At 42.3% G+C, this 21,537-nt stretch overlaps 1 non-coding gene across 1 annotated transcript; it reads right to left on the bottom strand.

The window, feature by feature from the left end:
• Nucleotides 1-9,663: 9,663 nt before the first annotated feature.
• Nucleotides 9,664-9,770, bottom strand: LOC132536426 (U6 spliceosomal RNA). Its single transcript, XR_009548005.1, has one exon. It is a non-coding gene; the product is annotated as a U6 spliceosomal RNA (small nuclear RNA).
• Between the last annotated feature and the right edge of the window lie 11,767 nt (nucleotides 9,771-21,537).

Raw genomic sequence — 21,537 nt, 5'->3', positions numbered from 1 at the left:
ATATGGAAGCAACCTAAACACAGACAACTAGGTAACCATATTAGAATGGGGCATGGCTGGTGATGCACACAGCTGAGACTGCTCTTACCATACACAGGGACCTGGGTTTGAGTCCCTGCTTCCCACCAGCAGGAAGGATGTTTAATGAGTGGTGAAGTAGGTTTAGAAGTCCCTCTCTCTCTTTTTTCATTTTTACTTAATTCCCCCTGTCAGGGTAATTGCTTCGGCTCAGTGCCTATGCTACAAATCCACTGCTCCTGGAGGGTACTTTTTCCTTTTGTTGCCCTTGTTGTGTATCTTTGTTGTAGTTATTATTGATTTTTATTTCTGTCATTGTTGTTGGACAGGACAGAAATTGAGAGGAGGGGAATACAGAGGGGGGAGAGAAAGATATGATTAGTGAAGTAAATGAATAAATCAATCAACAGATTTTTCCTTTTCCTTTTTTTTTTTGCCTCCAGGGTTATTTATTGCTGGGGCTCAATAAGAATCCACTCTTCCTGGTGGCCTATTTTTTCATTTTATTGGATAATACAGAAATTAAGAGGTGAGAGGGATGGAGAATGATGGACACACTAGCAGACCTACTTAGACTTTTGTGAAGTGACCCCCCTGAAGGTAGGGAGTGGGGTTTGAAACTTGAACCTTGTATTGGTCCTTGTTCTCAGTACTATGTGTGCTTAACCAGGTACACCGCCAGCCCATTCAATATACGTATTTAAAATATTTTATTATCTTTATATATTTATTGATGGGATAGAGACAGCCAAAATTGAGAGAGAAGGGGGTGATAGGGAGACACCTTCTGCACAGCTTCACCACTCATGAAGCTTTCCCCCTACAGGTGGGGACCAGGGGCTTGAACCTGTGTCCTTTAGCATTGTAACATGTGCTCTCAACTAGGTGAGCCACCACCCAGCCTCTCTCTCAAAACATTTTTTTCAAGACAGCACTTCTTTGTGAAAAAAAAATAGATAGGAGACTTCACCTCTCTGGCTAACACCATCAAGCGTGGTTAGAGGTGCAGAGGAGCAGGTCTGAGGCTTGTTTTTTTCCGAGAACATGTAGCTGAAAACATGGAAAATGGGATGAAAAAGACACTGGGAACAGGTGAGTTTGGGACAGGGGTATTGATGCCTTTACGTTGTGCAATGCCTGTTTTCTACTTTCATTATTTTAATAAATCATTTCACCTAAAACAAATTACACTGTGATGACAAAACAAACAGAAAGACCCAGCAACTATATTGTTCCCCAGATGTACAAATTATTATATTATTGACAACAACAACAACAATAAAACAACCGTAAACTAGGTGTTCATAAAGTAAGACTCATCCTGCTAAAAGGTATTTTATGCAATTTTCATTCTTGGTGCAAAATCTTTCTTCTTAAGATAGAGACAAAAAACAGAGGGGCAAACAGACAAATAGACAGGGAGAGAGAGAGAGAGAGCCAAAGCTTTTTTCATCGTGGAGGGTCTGGGCTTGAAGCTTTGTCATAAAAAAGCAATGAAGTGCACTAAGACAGCTTTTTGCCCTTCCTCTGATGCAAAATCTTATCAAATCATTTTTTTTCTTTAGTAGGCATATTAGAAACATAACATGTAAGCATGGGGGAATAGGAAGCTGGAGAATTAAAAAAAAAAATTTAGCTCTGACCATCAACATCCAGTCAGTATGTGGGAAGTAAGTCAGGGTGGAGTGAGGTTAGAGCCACATTCTAGCTGAGTCAAGGCCACTTCAGCCCAGGCTATGCTCATAGTCCCTTTCACCCCCTCCCAATAGTCCCTGTGCATGGGAGTCCCCAGTACAGGTATGGATTGACAGGCCTGGCAGTGCATCTGCTCCCAGGGTTGCCAGGATACTGGACACACCCTGGGGTGGGGAAGGCCTCCTCCCAGGTCCTAAAGGCCATGCTCAAATGAGAGAACAATGCACCTACAGAGAAGCTCATGCAGGACAGGCTCTGGGCACTCAGCATAGGAGCCACTGTCACCATACACAGGTGGGGACCTCCAGCCAGTGGGCAACAGGAGATAATGCAAACAATATTCTTCATAAGAATGCAGCTGTCTCTAGGAAGAGCCAGCTTGTTGGGGACCCTGAAACTATAATTTCTCATCACTTATGTGACCCATTTCTCTCATACTGGCAGCTATGTATTAAAACTAGTTATGATACAAATTCTTTGTCATCTTTGTAGTTCTGTTTCCAGCGTTCACAGTGTTTTGGACACATCAGGGTAAACTCAGACAGTGGTCAACAGGGCCCTTTAGGTTAAAAATAAGCCTGTCTTATTTGATACCCCTGAATTATGCCTACATCCTTGGCATAAGGTCAGAATTTGAAAAGTAAACAGAGAATCTGATATAGTCACTAAAATGGAGATAACAAGTCTGATATAGAACAGTTAAGATGAGGAGAGAGACCATTCTACTGTGTATGCCCTTAAGATGTTTATACTTGACATAGCTACATGTATACACAGCCAATATATAAGGAAAAGAGCTGCCAGTGCAGAACACATACAGGGCAGACTCTTTTTTTTTTTTTTTTTTTGTCTCCAGGGTTATAGCTGGGTTCAGTGCCTACATTATGAATCCACTGCTCCTGAAGGCTATTTTTTCCTTTTGGTGCCATTGTTGTTAGTGCTGCCATTGCTGTTGGCTAGGAAAGAGAGAAATGGAGAGAGGAGGGGAAGACAGAGACAGGGAGAGAAAGATAGATACCTGCAGACCTGCTGCACCGCCTGTGAAGTGACCCCCTGCAGGTGGGGAGCTGGGGGCTAGAACCAGGATCTTCACTCAGTCCTTGAGCTTTGCACGACATGCGCTTAAACAGGGCAGAATCTTGTAAGTGGTACACCATGTGCCTGCCAATCTTCATTATAGAGCTCAGGCTCCTGGCATCTGGTCCTTAAACCCAACACTATTCTACAATACCAGTTACTATTGAGGGCATAGGAATAATTAGAACAATGTGAACAAGAAAACTGGGATACGGTGCAGTGGAATAAGTGCTAGACTCTTGAGAATGAAGTCCTAAATTCAATCCCCAGCACTGCATATACAGAACGATGCTCCAGTTCTCTCTCTTCCTCATATTAACAAATAAGTAAATTTTGGGGACTGGGCTGTGGTGCACCAGGTTATGCACATATATAACCATGTGCAAGGTTCTGGGTTCAAAGCCCTGCTCTACACCTACAAGAGGGACACTTCCCAAGCAGTGAACCAGGTCTTTCTTCCTTTTTCTCTCCATCTTTCTCAATTTCTCTTTCCTATTCAATCAAATAGAAAGAAAGAAAAGTAATTCTAACAAAACAATGTGTCTAAATGGTCCTGCTAAATTATTGCTAGCCAATTAAAATTTTATACTTATTTATTTTCCCTTTTCTTGCCCTTGTTTTTGACTGTTGTTCTAGTTATTATTGTTGTCGCAATTGATGTCGGCTTTGTTATATAGGACAGAGAGAAATGGAGAAAGGAGGGGAAGACAGAGAGAGGGAGAGAAAGATAGACACCTGCAGACCTGCTTCACCGCCTATGAAGCAACCCCCTGCAGGTGGGGATCCAGGTGCTCCAACCAGGAAACTTACACTGGTCCTTGTGCTTTGCGCCATGTGCGCTTAACCCGATGTGCTACCACCAGGCCCGGAAATTTGATTCCTTAATAAATCAAAGATACAGTAAGCACATTCAGTAATATTACCTTAATATTTTGGACTTCATATCCTACCCTGTGGTCAGTGACACTATTCTGGGTGAAATTGTAGGTCTGAATTCTTTCTGACTGGGTTCTTGTTCCAACCTGTGCAGACATAGAAAGGAATTCACATTTTAACATAATTACTATCTTTACTACAATGGAAAAGGCACCCGCAAATTCTTTTCTAAGGATTTCTACTTCTGAAGGTCAGGCACATACATTGACAAAGAGCAAGAGTGGCAGGAATTTAATTGTTTAAGACTCTTGTTATCTCAGGTTTACTTATGGAGTAAGAGTGTTTCTTTTTTTTTTTTCTTCCTACACTACAAATCCACTGCTCCTGCAGGCCATCACCCCCCCCCCCCGCCTTTTGTTGTTCTTTTTGTTTATCATTGTTGCTGGATAGGACAGAGAAACTGAGGGTGGGGGGGAGACAAGGAGTAGGAGAGAAAGACAGACACCTGCAGACCTGCTTCACCACTTGTGAAGTGACATCCCTGCGGGTCTGGAGCTCAAACTGGGATCCCAACCCCTATCCTTGAGCTTTGTGCCATGTGTGCTTAACCCGCTCGCTGCACTACCACCCAGCCCCCAATAGTGCTTCTTCAGTAGTTCCAATTCCAATCAAAGCCAAATTATCAGTGGTCTGGGAGGAAGAGGCAGAGTGGATAAAGTACAGGATTCTCAGGCATGAGGTCCCAAGTTCAATCCCCAGTGCCACATATACCAGAGTAACGTGCTGATCCTCCCTGCTCCTCTCTCTCTCATTAATAAATAAATAAGATCTTTAGGACAAAACAAAACTATCTCTGAAGATGGGTAGGTTACACCATGGAAGAAATTAGAGCTTCTAAATTTTAGGTCCTGAGTCCAATCCCAAACATGCATATGCTAGAGTGCTGCTTCTGAGCCTCTCAACCCCCTTCTGTAATTCGTGAAATTAAAATAATTAAAAAACTATATTTTACCCTCATCAGTCCGTTCTCCAGCAAGTTTACTAATGTGTTAACTCAAATTTCTTCCTCAAGCTATTTCTATTCAGGATTTGTATCATAACTGTCTAAAGAGAAAATTGGTTTAAAGGTCATTTTTATGAAATTTTTATGGAAATTAAGATACTTTCAAGTTTTAAAATAAAACATATTATTAGAAAAATTTATTACAACTCCCTGTGGGTTCAGAAATAAATAGCTCTGCCAAAACCATACTGCAAAGTACAAGGACCAGCGGAAGGATCCTGGTTCTAGCCCCAGCTCCCTGGACCTGCAGCAAAGGTACTTCACAAGCAGTGAAGCAGGTCTGCAGGTATCTGTCTTTCTCTCCCCTCTCTGTCTTCCCCTGCTATCTCCATTTCTCTCTGTCCTATCCAACAACAACAACATCAATAACTACAACAATGTTAAACAAGGGCAACTAAAAAGGGAAAATAAATTAATTCATTTAAAAACACCATACTGTAATATTTTCTACTGAGAGAGTCTAAGGTCGAGGGTCAGGAAAGGGTTTTTCCCCCACTTCATTTTTCTCTATTTCCTAGATTTTGAATTACATATGTATGTAGTTTTATTCAAATGTATAAGTTCTACTAAAGTGTATGTATCATTTAAATAAGCAAAGTATGTATGCTCTTGTTCTCTTCAGATTGTATAAATCTTTTGCCTCTTAAGTAAGCAAAGTATCATAATATTTTAAATTATAAAAAATAAAGGCTGCCGCTGTCTGGGAGGTTGTGCAGTGGATAAAGCTTTGGGGTTCTTATGTGTGAGGTCTCAAGATTGATCTCCGGCATCAGATGTGTCAGAGTGATGCTGCGGTTCTCCTTCTTCCTCTCCCCTAATTTTATCACTAATAAATAAATCTTTAAAAACAAAAGTAAAACCTGAATGGGGTTGAAAGAGAATTTTGGGGTTGGAAGGTCAAAACAGCCATGTTTTTGAGTTATTTGCAGTAAAACTTGTAGCATTTTAGGAAAAGTGGGCTGCATAACAGTAAGCATTATAATAACTGTCACAAGTCACTTTGATTTAGATATCTTAGTTTTCCCTACTTTTGGCCGTTCCACTTTCCTACCCTTGTTTTAGCCTGCAGTAGTGTAAATGAGTGCAAATGATATATTAATCCCTTGCCTGAGATGGTCTCAGATTGCAGAGGAGCATCAGTAGGTAGACTTGAAGCTAGGAATTTGGATTTCCAAACCACTACTTCTTAGCAACCCCCTTCTGGCACAGACACAGAGAGCCTAAACATTCAAGTTATTTCTTATTCACAGCGGAGTATATTTTCTCTATGTCCTGAGATATTTTTACTTGGTCAAGAATAATGAAAAAACATTTTTAATATAAAGAAACCTTTTTAAAAGTTTTTTTTCTTTTTGCTTGGTAAGAGAGAAACAGAGATGGAAAGGGGAGATAGAGTGGAAAAAGAAAGTGAGACACATTAAGATAGTGTTTCACTGCTTGTGAAGCTTCCGCCTGCAAGTGGGGATCAGGGGCTTGAACCTTGGTCCTCTCACACTATATAACATGTGCCTCACAAAGTGACCTTTAAAAAAAGATGTATATATTGATGTATTTTAGTACACCAGAGTTTCATACTTACATAATTCTACTGTAGCCAACAGTTATTTTCTCCTTTTAAATTTAAAATGAAAAAATGGGGTCCATGAGGTGGTGTAAGCAGTGGAGTGCACATGTAACAATGCACAAGGACTAAGGTTCAAGCCCAAGATCCAACCAGCTGAGGAGAAGCTTCACAAGTGGTGAGGCAGCGCTGCAGGTGTCTCTCTGTGTCTCCCCCTCTACATCTTCTTTTCCCTCTCAATTTCTATCCAGGAAATAATTAATGAATAAAATATACATGGGGCCAGCTGTGGTGCATCTGGTTAAGCACACAAATTACAGTGCATAAGGAACCAGGTTCAAGACCTTGGTCCCCAGCTGCAGGGGGTAGGGGAAGCTTCACAAGTGGTAAAGCAAGGCTGTAGGTGGTTCTCTGTCTCTCTCCTGTTCTATCTCCCCTCCCCTCCCTATTTCTCTGTCTCTGTCCAATTATAAATAAATATATTAATATATATAAAAGAAATTTGACTTTAAAAATGAAATAGAAAACGTGGGAGAAAGAGCATGTGAGAAACATCACAGTACCTGCCATCATGCCTGGTGCTCCCATGTTGTGTTAGGGCTCAACACCAGGTCTGCAAGCATGGTGATGTGATGTGCACTCTATTGGGAGAGCAAGCTCTGGACCCCTTCGTTTATTTATTTTTATGGATAGAGCACCACTCAGAACTTCTGTATGCTGGGGATCAATCTTGGGGCCTTATGCATGTGCAGTATGCAATTTACCAATAAGCTACCTCTCAGTTCAATGCTTACAATTTTGAGATAAAGACCTAAGCACAGATCTACTATCCACTGAACTTGGCTTGCTGTGTCTGTGTTACTGTTCAGTGGTGCCAGGAATCAAGCCTAGGGACTCCCATATGTAAGGCATGTGCAGAATGACTCTTCGAACAGTTGTTAAGTGATTCTAATAAATAAATTTTATCTGCAGTGTCCTGAGAGGTGGTGCAGTGAATAAGACATTGGACTCTCAAGCATGAAGTGCTGAGTTTAATCTCTGGCATTCCATAGGTCACAGTGATGCTCTGGTTCTTCCCTCACACCTTCTCATTAATAAATCTTTTTTTTTTCCTTTCCATTTTGTTGCACTTGTTGTTTTATAATTATTATGGTTATTATAATTGTTATTGATGTCATTGTGGATAGGACAGACAGAAATCGAGAGAGGAGGGGAACATAGAGGGTGAGAGAAAGATAAGACATCTGCAAACCTGATTCACCACTTATGAAGAGACAACCTGCAGGTGGGGAGCCAGGAACTCAACCCAGGTTCCTTGCACCAATCCTTGTGATTTGCATCACCTGCACTCAACCTCCTGCACTACCACCTGACCCCCACCTTTCTTTTTTCTTTTATTTATTTTCTTTTATTTTATTTCTTTTATTTTTATTTATTATTTATTTTATTTACCTGCATTCTTCTGGTATTTTGCTGTCGACACGACTTTCTCTATAATCTTCTGGTAAAGCCTATCTCGAAGCACATGCAGAGCGATTTCTTTGTTTTTTTTATCTGGGAGCGTCCTTGCTGGCATTCAACTACAAGCCCGGGAAAATTACCAAGACCAAAGACAGATGGGACTTCCCACAAGGCAAACTAAAACAGAACCAAGATATTTAAGACAAGCAAACATGAATCAGGAAATTACTACAAAAGGTTAAGAACATTTTAGATTTAAGAGGCTTTAGAATTGATACCTAAGGGAGGCAGAAGGTAGCACAGTGGGCTAAGCCCACATGGCACAAAGAGCAAGGACCGTTTAGGATCCTGGTTCAAGCCCCCTGCTCCCCACTTGCAGTGGAGTCACTTCACAGGTAGTAAAGCAGGTCTGCAGGTGTCTCTCTGTCTCTATTCCTCTCTATCTCCCCCTTCTCTCTCAATTTCTCTTTGTCGCTATCCAATAACAACAAAAAAAAAAAAGAAAGAAAGAAAGAAAGAAAAGAAATGATACATAGATTGCTATATGGAAAACTGGGAATTGTTATGCAAATACAAACTATTATATTTAATATGGAATGTAAAACATTAATTCCCCAATAAAGAAATTAAAAAGAAAAAGAGAGAAAGAAAGGAAGAAATGATACCTAGCTTAAGATGTAATAACTGTTGACTCACCTGTAAAGAAGGAAGCTTCACAGGCGGTTAAGCAGTGCTGTTGGTGTCTTTCTCTCTACCTCCCCCTACGATCTCAGTTTCTCTGTCTTTATTCAATAAACAAGTAAAGTAAAATAAATCTTGAAAAAATACTTGTAAATGGTTCCTCTGATACTGATATCTTGAGGTGTTTCCTATATGAAGGCTGAATGTAGCAACACCTATTGATGAGGATGATTCTTTCTCCAAGTTCTGCCTCCCAATCCCACCGCAGCACATTCATTTACTTTCAAAGATCAACATACAGCAGGGTATTGTGACCCAAATGTAGATACACACATTGTCTGTCTCAAGGAGAACTAAGTCAGCTTGACCCACTTCAATCATCAATACAGAGATGTTGAAAATAACATGTTTATATAGAGAGGCCAATGCAAAGAAGCTACCCAGTGTCTTAAAAAAATTATAGTGACTGTTCTTTCCTTTGCGTTGGTTCTAAATTTGTTGAATTTGGATTTTAAATGGGCCTGGCCTACTGTTGAGTCCAGTTACCCACCTAAATCTAGGTGCAGGTTGTCTGTTTCTTAAAAAGAAAACATAGCATAGCATGTGGCTGGGGGTCTGATCCTGCACACTGCAAGTGAAAACAAAGGCAGGCAATGGGCGGGACTCCTTGCATAGAGGAGCAGTGCTTTGCATGTCTCCCTCTCTTAAAGGATACAGAATGGAGACTGGCAGGGAGGCCTCTCAGCTGTCCCATGCAGGTGCAAGGTTCTGGGTGGGATTGATCCCCAGGCACAATATTTGAGAAAAAATTTTTAAAAGACTTTGTATTATTTAAAATATGTACAGTTAAGAGAACAATATTACCATGATTTTATTCAAAAAAGCCAATCTGCAGTCCTGGAGGCTGGCAGAGTGGTTGGAGTTTTGGACTCAAGCATGAGGTCCTGAATTCTACCTCCAGCATCACATGTTCCAGACTGATGCTATAGTGTTTTTCCTCTCTCTCTCTCTCTCTCTCTCTCTCTCTCCTCCCTTTCTCCCTCACTGATTAATAAATCTTTTAAAAGAGCTTCAGCATATGTAGAACCAGAGTTCAGACAGACCTGGGATCCCACACATACAAATCCAGATCTCTTGCCACTGAACCACCTCCCAGGTTGCATTAACTGGCTCTTTAAAAGATTATAATTACTTATATGTGTGCACATATATTTTATAATCCTTTTTTTGAAAAAATATGGTATGCCTCATGAATCTGTGTGTAATCCTTGAGCAGGGGCCATGCTAATCTTCTATGTATCATGCCAATTTTAGTATATGTACTACGGAAGCTAGGACTATATTATAATCTTATTTAAAAAGTGTTAAGAGAAGGAGACAGTTGGAGTCAGGCAGTGGCACAGCGGGTTAAGCGCACATGGCGCAAAGCTCATGGACCAGAGGAAAGATCGCGGTTCTAGCCCCTGGCTCCCCACCTGCCCGGGAGTCCCTTCACAGGTGGTGAAGCAGGTCTGCAGGTGTCTGTCTTTCTCTCCCCCTCTATGTCTTCCCCTCTTCTCTCCATTTCTCTCTGTCCTATCCAACAACAACGACATTAATCACCACACAATGTTAAGCAACAAGGGCAACAAAATGGAAAAATAAATAAAAATAAAAAAGAGTTGAAAAGAATAGACAAAAAAAAAAGGGAGACAATGAGACCTTGGTGGCAACACAACAACAAAAATAAAATAACCTATTTATACTCTAGAATTGCAGAATGGCTAGGGCAATGGCTCTGTACGAATCAAGTCCTGAATTCAATCCCCAGATTTGCATGTGCCATATGACTATGCTCTGCTTCTCTTTTTTGTATTAATAAATAACATTTTTCCTTTTTTTAATTTCATTTTTTTTTTAAAAAAACCGCGGTTCCTGCCCGGTTCCTACCCAGCTCCAACATTGGCTGCTGCCTGGCTCTGTGGGGCTCCTAGTGCAGCTCCCACCTGCCAGCATCCTGGCTGCCCCATTGTGTGAGTAGGAAGACTGCAGTCTCCCCAGGACTATCCCCACAGACACAAGAACCCCAGGCGACCCCTGCCCACCCCCCACCACACACGGAGCCCTGCCAGGCCCAGGCCACCGGGACGAGGGGGGTTGGGGGTGGGTGTTGGCAGTGCCCTCCAGGACCAGCAGGTTGCAAAGTGCCAGACCTTCAGCCCAGACCCAATCCACAGCCCAGGCCCAGGGCTCAACAAGGGTTGGAGCCAGCTGGCTTGGGGCACCCCTCTGAAATGCATGTCTCTTCTGAGAGAGACAGAGGCAGAGAAAACACTTCAGTTCTAGTAGTGGGAGGAGACCCCCAACCTGGACCCGCACCCCGTGCCCCAGCCTCCTTCACCCTAATTTGGGAGCTTGGCTCGCCGTGTTTCCTCAGACCAAACTCGAAGTTCAGGATTCCAAACAGCCGTCCCCCGAGGACCTCGTCGTGGGCCACACCGAGAGGAAGGACAGCGGGTGCACATTTCGGGTGGGCGGACACACAGAAAGTTTTCTGGGCCTGGCTGCTCCTGAAGCCAGGTCGGTGGGTTCCGGGGTCCCCTCCTGCCAGGGCGTTTGGGGTGCTCGGGAGGCGCACTGCCTGGACTCCAGCTGCGTTGGCGGGTCCTCACCCTCGGGGCACTTGGAGCCACCAGCACTGACACGCTGGGTGAGGCCCAGGGACCTAGGACCCCTCTCCCGGCAGGAAGGAAAGGGAAGGCCGGCTGCCCAGACTCTCCGGCGGGGTCCATACGCTCGCGCTCACGGAAGCCAAAAGCAGCACGATCTGGGGGCGCACAGCCACCCTTCCAGGGTGTCCCTGCCAGGGGTGCGGGGTTTGGGGGCTCGCGGACACCTCCCCTGGGTGCGCCCCTGCCGGGGGTGCGCATGGCTCCATCTTGGGGAGCGCCCTGCTCAAGGCCGCTGGGTGCTGGAAGTATGGGGGGGTGCGCAGCCACCTCTAAGGGGTGTGCCTGTCCCGGGGTACTGGGTCCGGGGACGCTGGCCCCTATGCGGCTGTACCCCGACTTCGCCCCTCACCACACCCAGCACCTTCCCAGGCGGGCACAACAACCCAGCCTTCAAGGGCACAGGAACCAGGGGCCACTTACTTGGAATTGGAGGAATCTCACTAGATGTGCTCCAGCACTATGGACCTGGCCACTGGCTGCTGTCTGGCACAGCACCTTGGGGAGTCCCCAGCAGTACTTCCACACGGGGCCTCCGCACAGTTCTTGCTGGGTGCTCAGGGCGCAGGACCGAGGCCCCAGCGCTGGGGCTTATGGGTGCGACACAACGTGGCATGGCTCAATGCTGCCTGGGGGTGATGCGATGCTATGCTACTCAATGTGACAGGGGGCGACAGGGTCTTAGGGCGCGGGCCTCAGGGCTCCATGGTGCTGCTGTGGATGCAGCTGGGACAAAGGGAAGAAGAGAAGAATGGAAGACAGGGTGAGAGAAAGATAGACACCTGCAGACCTGCTTCACTGCCTATCTTTCTCTCCCCCTCTCTGTCTTCCCCTCCTCTCTCCATTTTTCTCTGTCCTATCCAACTACAAGGACATCAATAACAACAATAATAACTACAACAATAACAACAAGGGTAACAAAAGGGAAAATAAATATTTTAAAAATTAAAAAATAAAAATATTTTTATTATCTTTGTTTATTGGATAGTAACAGAAGAAATCAAAAAGGAAATGGGAAGTAAAGAGGGAGAAGAGAGAGAAAGAGAGAGAGAGAGAGAGAGAGAAACCTGCAGCACTGCTTGACCATTCACAAATCTTTTCCTCTGCAGGTGTGGTGGGGACTCAAATCCAAAATAAATTTTAAGAATCTAACTCAACTCATTTTGTGTTGATGGTGTTAGGGTTTAGAGACAGACTTAAGTTTGAATAAAATCTAGAGACAGGATGTAAAGTTCAAAATCTCAGAGCCAGAAAAAGAAATAGGGCTTTGCCCAGACCCATCCCTGCTACCTGCAGGATGAGATTGCCTGAGAGGACAAAGCAGTAGGAATATAATATCCCTTTGGAATATATATCCCATGGAATATAATATCCCTTTGGAATATAATATCCCTTTGGAATATATATCCCTTTGGAATACAACTAAAATAGGCCTACTAGCTATCTTCAAAATGGAGACCCCAAATCTTCATCTGCAATATAACAGCCTTTAGGTTCATGATGGGTCAACAATTTGTTTGGCTTTCTATATTAACTCTTTTTTCAGCCACCAGGTTTCAGATGCTACCAAGATGCCTACCAGACTTCCCTGGTCGGACGACTCCACCAATGTGTCCTGGAGCCCCACTTCCCCAGAGCTCTGCCCAACTAGGGAAAGAGAAAGACAGGCTGAGAGTATGGATCCACCTGTAAACACCCATGTTCAGCATGGAAGCAGTTACAGAAGCCAGACCTTCTACATTCTGCACACCATAATGTCCCTAAGTCCATACACCCAGAGGGATAAAGAATAAGAAAGCTTTCAGGAGGGGATGGCATGCAGAGTTCTGGTGGTGGGAATTGTACCCCTCTTATCCTATGGCCTTGTCAATGTTTCCATTTTATAAATAAAACTTTAAAAAAGAATAGCGGGGTTCCCGGAACATGGTGGACTGAGAAGCTGCTAGTGGCTTGAGCTCTGACCACACTGTCTGGAAATGGTAGGATTTTCTGCCTTCAGTACGCCAGTCAATAAGGGGTCCTAACTTAATTTGGGTTAAAAATAGAGTAGAAAAAAAGGAAAAAAAATTTTTTCTTTTAAATTATTATTCCCAAAGCGAACCTCCTCCCCCTCACCCCCCCATAACCAATCCCGGGGGACCACCTCCTAGCAGGCTCCTCTGCTGAGCTTCTTTCTTTACCAAGATTCCTGTCCCACCAGGGAGTACCATTCATTCTAAGTCTATTCCCTTCTGAAACCTCTGGCCTTTTTTCTTTCTAAGTAGCCACCCCTCCCCCACATAGATAATTAAATAATAAAAAATAAACAAATAAAAAACTCTTTCCTTCAACTGCTCTTTTATTACTGTTCTTTTTCTTGTCTTTTTTTTCTCTCTCTCTCTCTCTATCTCTCTCTCTCTCTTTTTTTGTGGCTTCCAAAGCCACAGGCCCCATCCCCCACATCACCAAACAGTGTGCTTTCACTGAATTCACTGATACACGTTTGGGAATTTTTTTTGGGATGAAATCTGACTCAGAGTGGACTCTCACTACGAGTATCTCTGATCAACTTCCCTTCCTCCTTTAGCTACCCCTAGAATATACAGTGGATAATAGATTTGTATAACTGTCTATCCCAGCTATCCTTGTCTAGTCCTGAGGTTTTTTTTATTATTTTTTTTCTTCTTCTTTCTTAACAATCAGCTACCTCTGCTCACGAGGTTTGAGGTAATCTGGGACAGGGTGTTTTTTTTACCCTGCTCTATTTTATTATTAATATTATGTAAAGGCATATATCTTCCCCCCCCTTTAGGTTGATCAGAATTAACTCTTAGGGTATCTTTCATTGCTAGGGTAGTGGGCATCTTATCTATTGTGGGAGGAACTTGTCTCATTACTCCTACCTCCTCTACAGACTCTCGCCTTCCTCCTCCTAGCTAATAAAAAAAATTAAATTAAAAATAAAGTAATCAAAAAAACTTTCCTTTTACTGCTCTTTAATTACAGCTCTTTTTTTATCTTTTCTCTTTTCTCTCTCTTGTTTCTTTTTTTATCTTGTCATACACTTCTTCCTTCCTTCTTCTTTGCCTTTATGAATTTGTGAATTATTTTGGGGAAGAAATCTGACTCAGAGTGGACTCTCTATGTGTCTGTCTCTGCTCTAGTTCCCTTTCCCCTCTTGTTACCCCTAGAATATACAGTGGATAGTAGATTTGCATAACTGTCTATTGTTGCTATCCCTTTTTTTTTTAATCTTTCTTCTTCACTGGGATTTGGTTACTATTTTTTCACAGACTGGAGATATTGTTTGGCTAACTGGTAGTGATTAAACTGCTTCAATACTTGCTACAGTTGCTATTGTAATTCCTGAGGTTGGTGAGTGAAATTGTCATAAAGGTATTTAGTACAGTGTTAATTGTACTGAAGACACAACAAAAGAGGAATAACAGAGCATAAAAAAAGAAACACATCAAAAATGGGTAGATCAAAAACAAATAAAACTGCTACTCCAATGAATGAAGACAAGAGCCCAGAAGAAACTACAAATCAGCCAGAAGTAACCATAGATAAGAAAAGGATACAAGCAATAATAAACTTATTAATGACAGAAATGAAAACAACTTTGGAGGAAAGGAATGGCACTATTCAGAAAACAAGTTGAGACCCCCAAGGAAAATACTGATTATCTTGAGGCAATTAGAGAACTGAAACCTCAAATAGCTCTAATGAAGAAAGAAGCTGAGGCAAGGGAAAGCAGAATAACAGAAGCAGAAAACAGAATTAGTCAGACAGAGGATAAGTTAGAGAAAACTAAGAAAGAGGTGAAAGAGCTCAAAAAGAGACTGAGAGACACTGGAAACAACAACAGAGACATATGGGATGATCTCAAAAGAAGTAACATTCCTTTAATTGGCCTGCCAGAGGAAGAAAGAGAGGAAGGGGAAGCAAACATTCTAGAGGAAATAATAGAAGAAAACTTACCAGACCTGAATAACAGAAAGGACATCGAGATTCAAGAGGCCCAGAGAGTTCCAAACAGATACAACCCAGACTTGAAGACACTAAGACACATCATAGTCACTATGAGAATAAGTAAGGATAAACAAAGGATCCTAAAGGCTGCAAGAGAGAAACAAAAAGTCACATACAGGGGAAATGCCATAAGATTATCTGCAGACTTCTCCAATCAAACTTTAAAAGCCAGAAGAGAATGGCAAGATATCTATCGAGCCCTGAATGAAAAAGGGTTTCAACCAAGGATAATATATCCTGCTAGACTTTCATTCAAACTAGATGGAGGGATCAAAACCTTCTTAGACAAACAACAGTGAAAGGAGCCAACCATCACCAAGCCGGCCCTGAAAGAGGTTCTAAAAGACCTCTTATAAACAAGAACATCACTATAAATACTTGCAATATATCAGAGCAAACAAAAATTTTTATTTGAACAATGGCACTACAATACATTAAATCCATAATATCAATAAATGTCAATGGTTTAAACTCACCCATCAAAAGGCACAGAGTGGTGGGATGGATCAGAAAGCATAACCCAACCATATGCTGCTTGCAAGAATCCCATCTGTCACAACAAGATAAACACAGACTTAAAGTGAAAGGATGGAAAACTATCATACAGGCTAATGGACTACAAAAAAGGGCAGGAACAGCCATTCTCATCTCAGACACTATAGATTTTAGGTTAAAAAAGTAACAAAAGATAGGCAAGGACATTACATAATGATTAGAGGATCAATCAGCCAAGAAGACATAACAATTATTAACATCTATGCACCCAGTGAGGGGCCATCTAAATACGTCAAGCGCTTACTGAAAGAATTTCAATAATACATCAATAATAATACAGTAATACCCCACTCTCACACTTAGACAGATCAACAAAGCAGAGAACCAACAAAGATACAAGAGAACTGAATGAAGAGATAGACAGACTAGACCTCTTGGACATTTTCAGAGTCCTTCACCCCAAAAAACTGGCATACACCTTCTTTTCAAATCCACATAATACATACTCAAGGATAGACCACATATTAGGCCACAAAGACAGCATCAATAAATTCAAGAGCATCAAAATCATGCCACGTATCTTTCAGACCACAGTGGAGTAAAACTAACATTTAACAACAAACAGAAGATTATTAAAAGTCACAGAAGTTGGAAACTAAACAACATTCTCCTTAAAACTTTCAGGAAACAGTACCCATACTTCTTAAGCTTTTCCATAAGATTGAAGAAACAGGTATACTCCCTTCCACCTTCTATGAAGCCAACATCACCCTGATAACAAAAGCTGATAGGGACAGAACAAAAAAGGAAAACTACAGACCAATATCTCTGATGAACATAGATGCCAAAATATTAAACAAGATCTTTGCTAAGATTTGCTAATGAGCTGAACTTGGATGGGAAAGGATGGGAAATTGAAAAACATAGTAAATATTAAAAAGAAATGTTTCTGAGTGGAGCCAGACATGTTCATTCCTACTAGAACCTGGTTTAAAAATGACAAGCTGAGAGCAGACCCCAGAGAGCCCTGAGCAGCCCCAGCGCCACCGCCTCCTAGTTACCATCACACCCTGGGAGGAGCTGCAGCTGCAGCAGCTGGCCCCAGTCACCATCATGGCAACCATGAGCAGAGTGGCCTAGACCCAGCAGCCGCAGGCCGCCCCCGCCCTCAGCACCACCGACACCAAGCCTGCTGCCACGGGTAGTGGCACAGGGAGCGGCTGCCCAGGCAGCCTCACATCGGTGGCGCCTGCTGGCAGGGACAAGAAGATCAAGGCAATGAAGGTTATGGGAACAGTAAAATGGTCAATGTAAGGAGCAAATATGGTTTCAACAACAGGAATGAGCTGAAGACCTTAAGTGCTTGCTTTTTGCCCCTTGACCAGATAACCAGAACTATCTGCATTATCTATGCAGCAAGGGGTTTTTTATTATTTTTACCTAAAGATGTCTCTTTTTGGTAATGTCAAACATGTTTTTTTTTTTTTTTTTTTTTTAAAAGGCCTGGTTTTTCTCAATACACCTTTAAAGGTTTTTAAATTGTTTCATATCTGGTCAAGTTGAGATTTTTAAGAACCTCATTTTGAATTTGTAATAAAAGTTTACAACTTTATTTTTTCAAAAACTAAAAGGCAACAAGCTGCAGCATCTGTTAATAAAGGTCTTAAATTAAAAAAAAATGGCAAGCCATCTTCTGTTTCCCAAGGAGAAGACTGCAAAAGAGACCTTGGTTTTACATTTTTACTAAATTTGCCATATAAACATTTAATTATATATAGTTGAATTAATTTAAAATTTTACTTTAATCTTAAATATGCTAAGTATAGAAACTAAAAATCATGTATTAATAATCACACTATGAATCCCAAAGTATGTGTTTTCACATTTATTGAAAATATTTTATTAAAGATGTCCAGAGGGGAGTCAGCACCACAGCAGTCTAGCAAAAACCAAACAATGCATACATAACATTCCTGACTTCCATTGATGCTACAAAACAATAGCAATTAAAAAGTTATATCACTGTAACAAAACCAATTTATAGACCAACAAAACAAAATTGAAATTCCATAAAAAAACCCCTATGTGTGTACTAATAAAGGACTAAAACCTTTTCATTGGGGGGAAAGAAGGCCTCTTCAATAGCTGATACTGGGTAGTCAATTGCAGAAAAATGAATCTGCACCAGCCTTTAACACCATATGCCAAATTAACTCAAAATGGACCAAAGACCTTGTTGTTAGAACTGAGACTAAAAAATATAGAGAAGAAAACATTGGTGAAACACATCCACAATTTAACATCAGGCTCTATATGGAGACTCATCACACTATGGGTAAGCAAAACTAAAACAAGGTTAAATTACTGGGACTATATCAAATTTAACAGCTTCTACACATTAAAAGAAAACTTCACACACACACACACACACACACACACACACACACACACACACACACACAAAGGTAACCCGGAAATTGGGAGAAGATACCTGGATGTCACAAAACTGACAAGAGACTGATCACAAATGACAATAAATCAATCATACGACTCAACAATAACAACAAAACAATTAAACCCATTATTCAATCACTAATAAAAATAGGAAAAAAAAACAAGCAATGTTCCTCCCTCACCAAGTGTATAGAGAACATGTTTTCTTTAGTATTTTTGTTAAGCTAGCTAGGCTAAACTCTTTTCTAAATATACTACAGAATGAATGTGGAGCTTCAGAAAGTTACTAAGAAGGTAGCTAGCAGACAGTGTGCTTCTGTATTTTTATAGATTTTTTTCTCTTGCTTTCTTTAAATTAGTGATTTAATAATGATTAAGAAGATTGTGGGATAAGAGGAGTACAATCCCATACAATTCCAGTCACCAGAGTTCCCTATACCCTCCCCTCCACTGGAAGGTTGCCTAATCCTTATCCCTCTGGGAGAATGGACAAAAGATTTCTTCTTTTTGCCTCCAGGCTTATAGCTGGGGCTTGGTGCCTGCACTACAGTCCACTGCTCCTGTAGGTCATTATTTCCCATTCTTCTGTCCTAGTTGTTACTGCTGTGGTTATTGTTGCCATTGCTATTGCTGTTGGATAGGACAGAGAGAAACAGAGAGGACAGGAAGACAGAGACTGAAAAGGAGAGCAACACCTACAGTCCTGCTTCACCACTTGTGAAGTGACCCCCCCCCACAGGTGGGGATCCAGGGGTTCCAACCAGGATCCTTAGGCCAGTCTTTGCACCTTGTACTGTGTGCACATAATCCACTGCACTACCGCCAGGCCCTGAATTTGCTTTATATTTATATAAACCTTATATATATATATATACATATATGTATAACACTTGTTAATTATTTACAAGATGCCTTCAAATTCTTCTATTAAATTTTTATTTATTCACTTATCCTTTTGTTGCCCTTGTTGTTTCAAGTTCTTAATAATAACTGACCCTATTATTAATATTCTCAAATGTGTACAAAGAGAGGAAAGGCTACGTAACTAAGAAAGACTACTAACCTCAGTCCAGAAACATTTTTTTCATTCTGGGACTATATCAATTCACATCTAGACCATCCCCAAACAGCAGTGTTGTTTCCTCTGATGTCTGCACATTGGCATCCATATAGAGTCTACAAGGATATGTACACTGAATTGTTACTGTTTACCTGTTTGCTACAGATTTAAAGATTCTTTTAACTTCTTTTTTTATATATTTATTCCCTTTTGTTGCCCTTGTTTAATTGTTGTAGTTACTATTGTTGTTGTTATTGTTGCCCTTGTTGGATAGGACAGAGTAATAGAGAGAGGAGGGAAAGACAGAGAGGGGAGAGAAAGATAGACACCTGCAGACCTATTTCACAGCCCGTGAAGCAACTCCACTGTAGGTGGGGAGTTGGGGGCTCAAACCGGGATCCTTAGGCCAGTCCTTGTGCTTTGTGCCATGTGTGCTAAACCCACTGGGCTACCGCCCAACTCCAAGATTCTTTAAATGTGCTTTTTAAAAATATATATGTTTTTTATTTTCCCTTTTTTGCCCTGGTTCATTTTTATTGTTGCAGTTATTACTGTAATTATTGATGTCGTCAATGTTAAAAAGGACAGAGAGAAATGGACAGAGGAGGGGAAGACAGCGGGGGTGGGGATAAAGATAGACACCTGCAGACCTGCTTCACCATCTGTGAAGGACTCCCCTGCAGGTGGGGAACCTGGGGCTCGAACAGGGATCCTTAGGCCGGTCCTTGTGCTTCGTGCCACCTGTGTTTAACCTGCTGCACTACCGCCCAGCTCCTCCAGATTCTTTTAACTTTTTTCTCTCAACATCATTGTTTATTTATTTTTTTTACGTTCTGTGTTTTGTTTTCCTCACCAGGGTTATTTCTGGGTATTGGAGCCTGCACAAGGAATCTATCATATTTTACATATTAATTTGCTTTTGTTACAAAAGGCTTGGTTACAAAATCCTGCGCCTGGTAGTGCCTTGCTTAGCAACCACCCCTAAAAAAGCCCTGCGCACTAGCTGGCACTTGGAGAGCAGGGCATCAGCCACCCCCTGCTGGCGCACGCCTTCCCCCCACCCCAGTAGCTGCAGCCGAGGCCACCCTGCACCAGCGACCCCACACCTCTCCTTTCCCACGGGTCCCAGAGAGCGTCACCACAGGGAATTGACCAGGGAGGTTGGGGGGGTGCAATGTGCTGCCACTGCCACCGCCACCACCACCACCACCACCACCACCACCACCACCGCGGCTGCCCCTCCGGCGCCAGAACCCGAGTCCCAGTCAGCATGTAGCCCTCTTGCTGGTCAGCCCCTCCATGGGTCTCCCGGCTACTGGGCTCACAGGGCCGAGGAGGGACCGTCGCACCTCCGCGGCACCCCACTAGGCGCCCTCCGTGTGTTAGGGTCCGGTAATCCACAGAAATCACCAAGAGACCAGAGCGATGTAAAATCAACAGAGTCTTTATTAGCTGGCGCCAGGGACGAACACACTGAGCCACCACGCAGTGGTGGTCAGAAATGCTTGACCCCCTCTATAGTTTCTATTGAGATTATATAGGGTTTAGGGCAGGGGGGCTACGTGACAAGCATCGTGTTAGTTTAGTTAAAAAAAAGTGTTCCCAAGCCATAGCAGGAGGAAGCAGGGGGGTAGGGGTTGCGACTTTTGGTTTCTTCCCTTCTGCCTGGTCAGCAGGATGTTGCAGGTTGGGGAGTTGCCTTTGTTAAGCAGGACATGCTGTGGTCGGTAGGAAGCTAAGTCGTCAAGCAGACTCTGTGCTGTGCTCCTACTCATTTGTGAACCTTCAGGTTCTACCAGTATGGTACACATCTGACTGACTGATCCAATGAGCCTTAGAATACAGGTGGCTTTACACTACTGAGAAAATATTAAAAAGCCTATGAATACCTATTTGGCACATACCAGTCACCAGAGTTTTGATGTACCTTTCTAAGTCAGAATCTACAGAAAGTCTAAGAGTTGAGTGCAATCAACTTCAGTGTCAGCAAGAGCAGCTCTGCCAATTACATGAACACAATCTGTAATTAGCTAGTGGTCACATTTCTTCAGTGTCTGATTGGTTAAAAACATATCTCTAGCTGCAATTTCAACTGTTAATTTGAATGATAGTGATAATAGCTGTATCACAAGATTAAAGTCAGGACCACCTTACTGACTGGACAGTGGCAATCATAATGAAAACCATACTTTAATATTAGTTAAAGAGTAAAGGCCAGGCCAGGCGGTGCTTCACCAGGTTAAGCGCACATAGTAGTACAAAGTGCAAGGACCTGCACAAGGTTCCCAGTTCAAGCCCCTGGCTCCCCTCCTGCAGGGGGGGTCACTTCACTTCAGCAAAGCTAGTCTGCAGGTGTCTATCTTTCTCTCTTCCTCTC

This window comes from Erinaceus europaeus, unplaced genomic scaffold (genome assembly GCF_950295315.1).
Source record: "Erinaceus europaeus unplaced genomic scaffold, mEriEur2.1 scaffold_1057, whole genome shotgun sequence".
In the NCBI taxonomy this organism is placed as follows: domain Eukaryota; kingdom Metazoa; phylum Chordata; class Mammalia; order Eulipotyphla; family Erinaceidae; genus Erinaceus; species Erinaceus europaeus.
This window is presented reverse-complemented; position numbering and strand designations above follow the sequence as displayed.